Source organism: Papio anubis, chromosome 13 (assembly GCF_008728515.1).
Source record: "Papio anubis isolate 15944 chromosome 13, Panubis1.0, whole genome shotgun sequence".
NCBI classification, from domain to species: domain Eukaryota; kingdom Metazoa; phylum Chordata; class Mammalia; order Primates; family Cercopithecidae; genus Papio; species Papio anubis.
Genome location: NC_044988.1, coordinates 97,479,013 through 97,489,572, shown reverse-complemented (window position 1 = coordinate 97,489,572; position 10,560 = coordinate 97,479,013).

Genomic DNA, 10,560 nt, shown 5'->3' with positions numbered 1-10,560 from the left:
GTCAAGGTTGCAGTGATCCGTGATCATGCCACTGCACTACAGCCTGGGTGACACAGCAAGACGTTGTCTCAAAAAAAAAAACCAGACTATTCTCCAAAGATTCTCAATATCACTAATTGTTAGGGGAATGCAAGTCAAAATTACAAGGAGATATCATTTCACACTCATTAGGATGGTTACTATTAAAAAAAAAAAAACACAGACTGGGGGCAGTGGCTCATGCCTGTAATCCCAGCACTTTGGGAGGCTGAGATGGGCAGACCACTTGAGATCAGGAGCTTGAGACCAGCCTGGCCAACATGGCAAAATCTGGTCTCTACTAAAGATACAAAAATTGGCCAGCTGTGGTGGCAGGTGCCTGTAATCCTAGCTACTTGGGAAGCTGAGGCATGAGAATTGCTTGAACCCAGAAGGCAGAGGTTGCAGTGAGCAGAGATGGCGCCACTAACAAATACTGGAGAGGAGGAGAAATTTGAACCTTTGTACATGGGTGGTAGGAATGTAACATGGTGCAGCCACTGTGAAAAACATTATGGCAGTTCCTCAAAAAATTAAAAATAGAATTACTATATGATCCAACAATTCTGCTTCTAGATTTACAAAATGATTGAGAGTGGGATATCATACACCCATGTTCATGGCAACACTATTCACAATTGCTAGAACATGGAAGCAACCCAAGTGTCCATCAACAGATGAACAGATAAATGTCGTATATACAAACAATGGAATATTATGCAGCCGTAAAAAGGAAGGGAATTCTGACACATACTATGACACGAATGAATGCTGAAGACATTAGGCTACGTGAAATAAGACAGTCACAAAAAGATAGGGCCAGGCGTGGTGGCTCACACATGTAATTCCAGCACTTCGGGAGGCCGAGGCAGGTGGATCACTTGAGGTCAGGAGTTCAAGACCAGCCTGGGTAACATGATGAAACCCCATCTCGGGCCGGGCGCGGTGGCTCAAGCCTGTAATCCCAGCACTTTGGGAGGCCGAGATGGGCGGATCACGAGGTCAGGAGATCGAGACCATCCTGGCTAACACGGTGAAACCCCGTCTCTACTAAGAAATACAAAAAATAGCCGGGCGAGGTGGCAGCGCCTGTAGTCCCAGCTACTCGGGAGGCTGAGGCCGGAGAATGGCGTGAACCCGGGAGGCGGAGCTTGGAGTGAGCTGAGATCCGGCCACTGCACTCCAGCCTGGGCGACAGAGCCAGACTCCGTCTCAAAAAAAAAAAAAAAAAAAAAAAGAAACCCCATCTCTACTAAAAATACAAAAATTAGCTGGTCGTGGTGGTGGGCACCTGTAATCCCAGCTACTCAGGAGCGGGAGGCAGGAGAATCACTTGAGCTGGGAGGCGGGGGTTGCAGTGAGCCAAGATCTTGCCACTGCACTTCAGGCCTGGGCAACAGAGCAAGACTCTGCCTCAGAAAGAAAAAAAAAAGATACTGTACGATTCCAGATATAAACTACTTAGAGCTGTCAAAATCATAGAGACAGAAAGTACAATGGTGGTTGCTAGGACTTGGGGGAAGGGGAAATGGGGAGCATTTAATGGGTTCAAAGTTTTTTTTTTTTTTTTGAAATGGAGTCTCCTCTGTCGCCCAGGCTAGAGTGCAGTGGCGCAATCTCGGCTCGCTGCAAGCTCCGCCTCCCGGGTTCATGCCATTCTCCTGCCTCAGCCTCCCGAGTAGCTGGGACCACAGGCGCCTGCCACCAGGCCTGGCTAATTTTTTGTATTTTTAGTAGAGACAGGGTTTCACCGTGTTAGCCAGGATGGTCTCAATCTCCTGACCTCGACCTCGTGATCTGCCCGTCTCAGCCTCCCAAAGTGCTGGGATTACAGGCGTGAGCCACCGCGCCCGGCCTGGGTTCAAAGTTTAAGTTTTGCATAATAAAAAAAGTTATAGGGATGGATATTGGTGAAGGGTTGCACACCATTATGAATACATTTACAATGGTGGTTGCTAGGGCTTGGGGGAGGGGGAAATGGGGAGTGTTTAATGGGTTCAAAGTTTAAGCTTTGCATAATGAAAAAAGTTATAGGGATGGATATTGGTGATGGTTGCACACCATTATGAATACATTTAATACTCCTGACCTATATACTTAAAAATGGCTAAGATGTAATTTTATGTTATGTATATTTTGCCACGATAAAATAATTAAAGGGAAAAAAAAAAGAAAATATCACCGCAAGCTTTGAAAAAACCATCTGAGTCTACACACGACACTGTTAACAAAGGTTCTCTGGGAAGGAGCATTACAGAGGACTTTCACTTTTTAAACTTTCTCTTTCTATAGTATAAAATTTTGCAATGCTTGAATTTTGTAATGATGAGCGTGTAGTACTTTTGATTTGAGATCTTTCTTCTTCTTGGGCAGCTGTTGCCCAGGCTAGAATGCAGTGGTGGGATCACGGCTCACTGCAGCCTTGACCTCCTGGTCTTAGGCGATCCTCTCCAGTAGCTAGAACTTCTCCAGTAGCTGGAACCACAGGGGTGTGTGTGCCACCATGCACAGGTAATTTTTTCTTTTTCTTTTTTCTTGTTTTTTTTTCTTTCCTTTTTTTTTTTTTAAAGACAGAGTTTCACTCTTGCCCCCAGGCTGGAGTGCAGTGACACATCTCGGCTCACTGCAACCTCCGCCTCCCGGGTTCAAGCAATGCTCCTGCCTCAACCTCTCAGTAGCTGGGATTACAGGCCACGCTGCCACAGTCGGCTAATTTTTGTATTTTTAGTAGAGACAGGGTTTCACACTGCCAGGCTGGTCTCCAACTCCGGATCTTAAGAGATCTCCACCTGCCTCAGCCTCCCAAAGTGCTGGGATTACAGGCGTGAGACACCGTCCCTGGTCCCAGGTAATTTTTTCTTTTCTTTTCTTTTCTTTTTTTTTTTTGAGACAGAGTCTGGCTCTGTCGCCCAGGCTGGAGTGCAGCTGCGCAATCTCAGCTCACTGGAAGCTCCACCTCCCGGGTTTATGCCATTCTCCTCCCTCAGCCTCCCGAGTAGCTGGGACTACAGGTGCCCACCACCAAGCCCAAAATAATTTTTTTTTTTTTTTTGTATTTTTAGTAGAGACGGGGTTTCATCGTATTAGCCAGGATGGTCTCAATCTCCTGACCTTGTGATCCGCCCGTCTCGGCCTCCCAAAGTGCTGGGATTACAGGCGTGAGCCACTGCACCCGGCCGGCCTCAGGTAATTTTTTCTTAAAAATTTTCTGTAGAGACAGGATCTCCCTGATTCCCAAGCTGGTCTCAAACTCCTGGGCTCAAGTGATGCTCCTGACCTGGCCTCCCAAAGTGTTGGGATTACAGGCCTGAACCACTGCGCCCAGCCGTGTTTTCTTCTTTTTAATGTAAATGTTTATTGCTGTAATCTTCTTTCTTAGTACTGTCTGAGCTGCATTCCACATGTTTGGATATGTTGTGTTTTCATTTTCATTTGTCTCAAAATATTTCCTAATTTCCGCCCGCCCTCCCTTTTTTTTTTTTTTTTTTTTTTTGAGACAGAGTCGGCCGGGCGCGGTGGCTCAAGCCTGTAATCCCAGCACTTTGGGAGGCCGAGACGGGTGGATCACAAGATCAGGAGATAAAGACCATCCTGGCTAACACGGTGAAACACCATCTCTACTAAAAAAAATACAAAAAACTAGCGGGGCGAGGTGGCGGGTGCCTGTAGTTCCAGCTACTCGGGAGGCTGAGGCAGGAGAATGGCGTGAACCCAGGAGGCAGAGTTTGCAGTGAGCCGAGATCCGGCCACTGCACTCCAGCCTGGGCGACAGAGTGAGACTCCGTCTCAAAAAAAAAAAAAAAAAAAAAAAAAAAATTAGCTGGGTGTGGTGGTGGGTGCTTGTAATCCCAGCTACTAGGGAGGCTGAGGCAGGAGAATTGCTTGAACTCAGGCAGCAGAGGTGGCAGGGAGCCACGATCGCACCACTGCATTCCAGCCTGGGTGACAGAGTGAGACTCCATGTAAAAAACAACAACAAAAACAACAGCAAACAAACAAAAAACAAACCCTGTGAAATAGGTAATATAGGTATTCCCATTTTAGAGATCAGAAAACAGAGGCATGGAGCAATTAACTACCTAGTTCAAGGTAACAGAACCAAGAAGTGGCAGGGCTGGAATTTGAATCCTGGGTGATGTTTGTTGAAAGAAAAAAGGAAGAGAAAGGTGAGGTGCAGGATCTCAGGTTTCTAGGTATGAACGGCAGAATCAGAGATCAGGATCCTGAGTAAGCATCAACCCCAGTCCCACTCCTCTGCGGATTCACGAGTGGAACTGAGGTCTGGAAGGGCAGGACCCCAAGGCCAAACAGGAAATTACAATCCCAGGTTTCGGCCGGGCGCGGTGGCTCAAGCCTGTAATCCCAGCACTTTGGGAGGCCGAGACGGGCGGATCACGAGGTCAGGAGATCGAGACCATCCTGGCTACCACGGTGAAACCCCGTCTCTACTAAAAAAATACAAAAAAAAAAACTAGCCGGGCGAGGTGGCGGGCGCCTGTAGTCCCAGCTACTCGGGAGGCTGAGGCAGGAGAATGGCGTGAACCCGGGAGGCGGAGCTTGCAGTGAGCTGAGATCTGGCCACTGCACTCCAGCCTGGGCGACAGAGCGAGACTCTGTCTCAAAAAAAATAAATAAATAAATAAAATAAAATAAAATAAAATCCCAGGTTTCGGCTGGGCACGGTGGCTCATGCCTGTAATCCCAGCACTTTGGGAGGCTGAGGCGGGCGGATCACGAGGTCAGGAGATCGAGACCATCCTGGCTAACGTGGTGAAACCCATCTCTACTAAAAATACAAAAAATTAGCCGGGCGTGGTGGCGGGCGCCTGTAGTCCCAGCCACTCGGGAGGCTGAAGCAGGAGAATGGCCCTGTGAACCCAGGCAGTTAGGAGTTTGGCATGTATGGGAAACCCTTGACAGTGTTCAATTCCCTCCTGTGGCTGGAAAGAGTTGCAATGGGTAGACAAGGCAGGGTACAAAACACGATGTGATGTTAACAGCCAACATTTGGGCCGGGCATGGTGGCTCACGCCTGTAATCCCAGTACTTTGGGAGGCCGAGGCAGGGAGATCACCTGAGGTCAGGAGTTCAAGACCATCCTGGCCAAAATGGTGAAACAGTGTCTCTACTGAAAATACAAAAATTAGCTGGGTGTGGGTGGCAAGTGCCTGTAATCCCAGCTACTCAGGAGGCTGAGGCAGGAGAATCACTTGAACCCAGGTGGTGGAGGTTGCAGTGAGTCTCACACCATTGTACTCTAGCCTGGGCGACAGAGCAAGACTCTGTCTCAAAAAAAAAAAAGCCAACATTTGGTGAGCATGGCCAGCTGCCAAGTAGTAATTCAGGAGCCTTTTATTCACACTACTCCTCATGACAGCATGGTCACTAAACCCACTTTTCAGCTGTAAAAACTGAGGCTAGAGACTTCAAGGAACGGGCTCCAGGTCCCACAGCTAACAGCTGGAGGAGGTTGGGATGCACACTCTGTTCAGATCTCCAGTCCCTGCTGCTCCCTCTGTCTCCCACTACTCTCCAGTGCCTCACCACTAAATGCCACTACTGATACTTTCACATTTAAAAATATAGCTGTTGTGGGGTGTGTCTCGGGGGAATGAAAAGAAGGAAGTTGGTTAATGGGTAGAGAAATACAGTTAGATAGAAGAAATAAATTCACTAGGCGCTGTGCCTCATGCCTGTAGTCCCAATACTTTGGGAGGCCGAGGCAGGTGGATCACTTGAGCTCAGGAGTTCAAGAACAGCCTGGCCAACATGGTGAAACCCTGTCTTTACTAAAAATATAAAAAATCAGCCAGGCATAGTGGCACGTGCCTGTAGTCCCATCTACTCAGGAGGCTGAGGCAGGAGAATTGCTTGAGCCTGGGAGGTGGAGGCTGCAGTGAGTTGAGATCATGCCATTGCACTCCAGCCTGGGCGATGGAAGTGAAACCGTGTCTTTAAAAAAAAAAAAAAAAAAAGCAAATTAAATAAGTTCTAGTATTTAATAGTAGAGTAGAGCAACTATAGTTGACAATTATTTACAATGTTTCAAAATAGGTAGATGCCGGGCGCGGTGGCTCACGCCTGTAATCCCAGCACTTTGGGAGGCCGAGGCGGGCGGATCACAAGGTCAGGAGATCGAGACCACAGTGAAACCCCGTCTCTACTAAAAATACAAAAAAAAAATTAGCCAGGCGCGGTGGTGGGCGCCTGTAGTCCCAGCTATTCAGGAGGCTGAGGCAGGAGAATGGCGTGAACCCGGGAGGCGGAGCTTGCAGTGAGCCGAGATCGCGCCACTGCACTCCAGCCTGGGCGACAGCGCGAGACTCCGTCTCAAAAAAAAAAAAAAAAAACAAAATAGGTAGAAGAATTGTAATGTTCTCAACACAAAGAAATGATAAATGTTTGAAGTGATGGATTTCTCAATTATCCCAATTTGATCAGTACACAGTGTATATGTGTATCAAACACCACCTGCTATATCAATAAAAAACAAAACAACAATAGCCGTTGCCAATGGTAATGCCAGGGACTATGACTAAGAACTCAGAAAATAAGCAGAGCTCAGCAAAGGCTAAAGGGCTGTGTGTGTGCAGGTACCTAGAAGGACAGGGAGGTGACCCGGCAACTCCTCTTCTGGGTACACACAGCCCCGATCACTGGGTGAAAGGTGTGGGACTCCTGCCAGGTTATGTAAGCCTCACGCCAGCCTGCCGACTCCTGGCCTGCTGGGTGGGGACTCTGAGAAGGTGCAGAAGACCGATTCTAGGTTTGGGGGGTCTGCTTTGGGGTATCTAGCACATGGTCAGGCTGCCCAAGAAAGGCCTCAGAAATGCTTTCCTCCACTCCCAGTGGGGCCAGCTGGCCCAAGGACACTTCCCAGAAATGAGACTTCCGCTTGCCCTTTGGGAAGACCCTCAGTCCCCCTTTATGGCTTTGGTTGACCCTGCACAGAAGGAATTCAACTAGACTCCATTTCCTAGGTGGCTCTGTGCCATGCAATGTTCCCTCATAACATATGGAACTGTGCAGAGAAGGTGTCATTATCTCCATTTTACGGGTGAGGACACTGAAGGGTGAAGGGTGAAAGAGGTTCATGACTTGCTTGAAGTGATACGGCCAAGGTGTGGCAGGGCTGTGGTTTGAACCCAGGTCACTACAGGTGGGAGGAAGTTCCTGGGAACTGTGTGCACATAAAGTATTTTGAAATCTAGGTGGCTAGTAGAGAAAGGAAACGTGAAGGGGGCTAAATTCCTGAATTACAGGGGGAGACAAAGGCCATGTAGGGAGCTGACCCCTGGAGTAATCACATCATCTTTCAACACCTTCCATGGCTCCCCATTAACTTCAGGATAAAGGACAACATCTTTCTTTCTTTTTTTTTTTTTTTGAGATGGAGTTTTGCTCTTGTTGCCCAGGCTGGAGTGCAATGGTGTGATCTTGGCTCACTGCAACCTCTGCCTCCCAGGTTCAAGTGATTCTCCTGCCTCAGCCTCCCGAGTAGCTGGGACTACAGGTGCATGCCACCACACCCAGCTAATTTTTGTATTTTTAGTAGAGACAGGGTTTTACCATGTTGGCCAGGCTGGTCTCGAACTCTTCACCTCAGGTGATCCGCCCGCCTTGGCCTCCCAAAGTGCTGGGATTACAGGCATGAGCCACTGTGCCCAGCCTCTTTTGTTTTTTTAAGAGATGGGGTCTCACTTTGTTGCCCAGGTTGGAGTACAGTGGCTGACTGCAGCCTCAAACTCCTGGGCTCAAGCGATCCTCCTGCCTCAGCCTCTTAAAGCATTGGGATTACAGGCATGAGCCACCTCACATGGCCTCAACACCTTCATATGGCCTATAAGCCCCTCTAGTGGGATTGGGCTTGCTTTCATTTCCAGCTTTGCTCATGCCTCTGCAGATCATGGGACCCTGTGTCTTCTGCTGCGGGTCGACTCGGACTGTCTTCTCCAGTGGCTCCCCTCTCTTCTGGCTGCTTCTATCCACTCGTCAGGCTTGGGCTTACATGTCACTTCCTCAGGGAAGCCTGCCCTGACCACCCACCCCAAGCAGACCTTCTCTGTGTTCCCATTGCTGCCTGAACCCCGGCCACTACCACCCTAACTAGGTGTATCACAACAGTCATCATTTGGGCCACATCCGTGTGCCCCTCACTGTAGCCCCAGTCCCAGAGCAGATGGTTGGATAAACCCCTGTGAGTGAAAAATGAATGAGTGGAGTGAATGAAGTGGCAGACCTTAGAAGGCTAGGGTAGGAGGCAGACAGAGGGCAAGGCTGGGGAGGCTGCTGGGCTGGCCTGCATGTTGTAGGAACAACAGCAATGCCAGGGCAGGGCCAGCTCTCAGAGGCCAGAACGCAGGCTGGAGAGTTTGGACGTTGCCCTGCCAGCGATATGGAGTCCCAGGCTGAGGCCTGCTGGAGCTGGATTAGGAAGGGAAAGCTGGCCTCCAAGCTGAAGTGGGGTGGCTCTGGAGAAAGTCACCCAGGGGTCTCTGGACATCATGTAAATGGGACCAACATACTCTCATGTTTCAACCTGGGAATCTGGCCTGGTTTTGCGGTGTTGGGTCAAGTACGGGGCCTGGACTTTCACACAATCCACAAACCAAATCCCAGGAAGAACCTCAGGAAGCAGGGGCTGTTGTGAGCCTCACTGAACAAATGGGGAAACTGAGGCCCAGGGAAATGGAGTGCCTGACCCAAGCCATATAGGGACTCTTCATCCCCTAATAACAACTAGGTATTGCAGCTTGCTCAGAAATGTAGGCCATCCACCCATGTGCTGCCCAACAGTCATTGGCCATGTGTGGTTACTTGAATTTAAAATTCGAATTAAATGAAATTTAGAATTCAGTTTCTCAGTCACACCAGGCACATTTCAAGTGCTCAATAGCCACATGTGGCTACTGGTTATCAAATTGGAGAGTGCAGATATGGGGCATGTCTATCACTGCAGAAAGTTCTTTGGACAGTGCTGGTCTAGCCCATGGAGGTACACAGGTCCTCCTCCTGACTCCCAATCTAGAATTCTTTCCCCTGAAGTAGATTGACTCCTCTCTCTTAGCTGGGGCTTCTTCGTAAGAGGCTTCTATGGGGGCAAAAAGACACCATAAACAAAGTCTAGGGTCTAGGAAAGGTGACTCACGCCTGTAATCCCAGCACTTTGGGAGGCTGAGGTTGGAGGATTGCTAGAGGCCAGGAGTTTGATACCAGTCTGGGCAATATAATGAGACAATCTCTACAAAAAAATAAAAAATTAGCTAGCTGTGGTGGCACACACCTGTGGTCATAGCTACTCAGGAGGCTGAGGCAGGTGGATTACTTGAGTCCAGAAGTTGAAGGTTACAGTGAGCTATGATCACACCACTGAACTCTAGCCTGGGTGACAGAGTAAGACCCTGTCTCTAAAAAATAAAATAAAAAATAAACAAAGCCTAAAGATGACTAAATGGAAGCAGCCGGGCACGGTGACTCACACCTGTAATCCCAGCATTTTGGGAGGTCGAGGCAGGCAGATCACTTGAGGCCAGGAGTTCAAGACCAGCCTGGCCAACATGGTAAAACTCCATCTCTACTAAAAATACTAAAACTAGTCAGGTGTGGTAGCAGGTGGTACTCGTGGGGCTAAGGCAGGAGAATCACTTGAATCCAGGAGGCAGAGGCTGCAGTGAGATCACACCACTGCACTCCAGCCTGGGTGAGAGGAAAACTCCATCTCAAGAAAAAAAAAAAAAAAGATAATAAGCAGAAGCAATACTTTAACGTATATGAGGTTGAAGCCCACGCTACGTAATAAGCCACTACAAATAAATAACAAAAAGATTATTTCCCAAATTTAAAAATGGACAAACAAAAGATGTAGACAGGCAATTTATAGGAGAAATTAAAATCACCAAAAAATATGAAAAGATGATCATGAAAGAAATGCAAGCACTGTAGGATAGCTTTTTTTCCCTCTTTTGGTCAGATTGGTGAAGATGGAGAAAGCGTGGGAATGGCCACTTTCTTATACTGTTGGTGGGAATATAAATGTGTATGATCTTTTTGGAAGGCAGTTTGTCGACATCTCTCAACAGTAAATATGCAAATACTCTTTGACTCAGTAATCCCTGGACTGGAACCTGGTGCCGCCTGACTCCAGATCTCGTGTTCTGAACCATGACTACCCTCTGTGAGTGATGGTCAGGCTTGGGGTGGAAAGGGCAGAGTTGGCTGATCAATGGGGAAACTTGTGGATTTGACCGTGGGAGGCTTAATCAGGACAGACTGCTGTGGGCGAGTTCTTTGTGGCCTTTATCTTCTCGTGTGACTAGCTCAGATATTAGCAAGGAGCCCAGCACAAATCAATATGCCCTTGGTCAGCCACTTCGGTGGCTCGCCTGCCATTCCAGTTCTGCAAATAATTGGAGGCCAGTCACCGATGAATCAGCACTGACCGCCCTTGGCAAGCAGGGCTGGGGAGACGACTTGGCATGGCATAGCTGTGAAGCAGTGTGAAGCAGGCACTATGCTGGGTGTCAGGTGCCCAAGAGAGCAGGC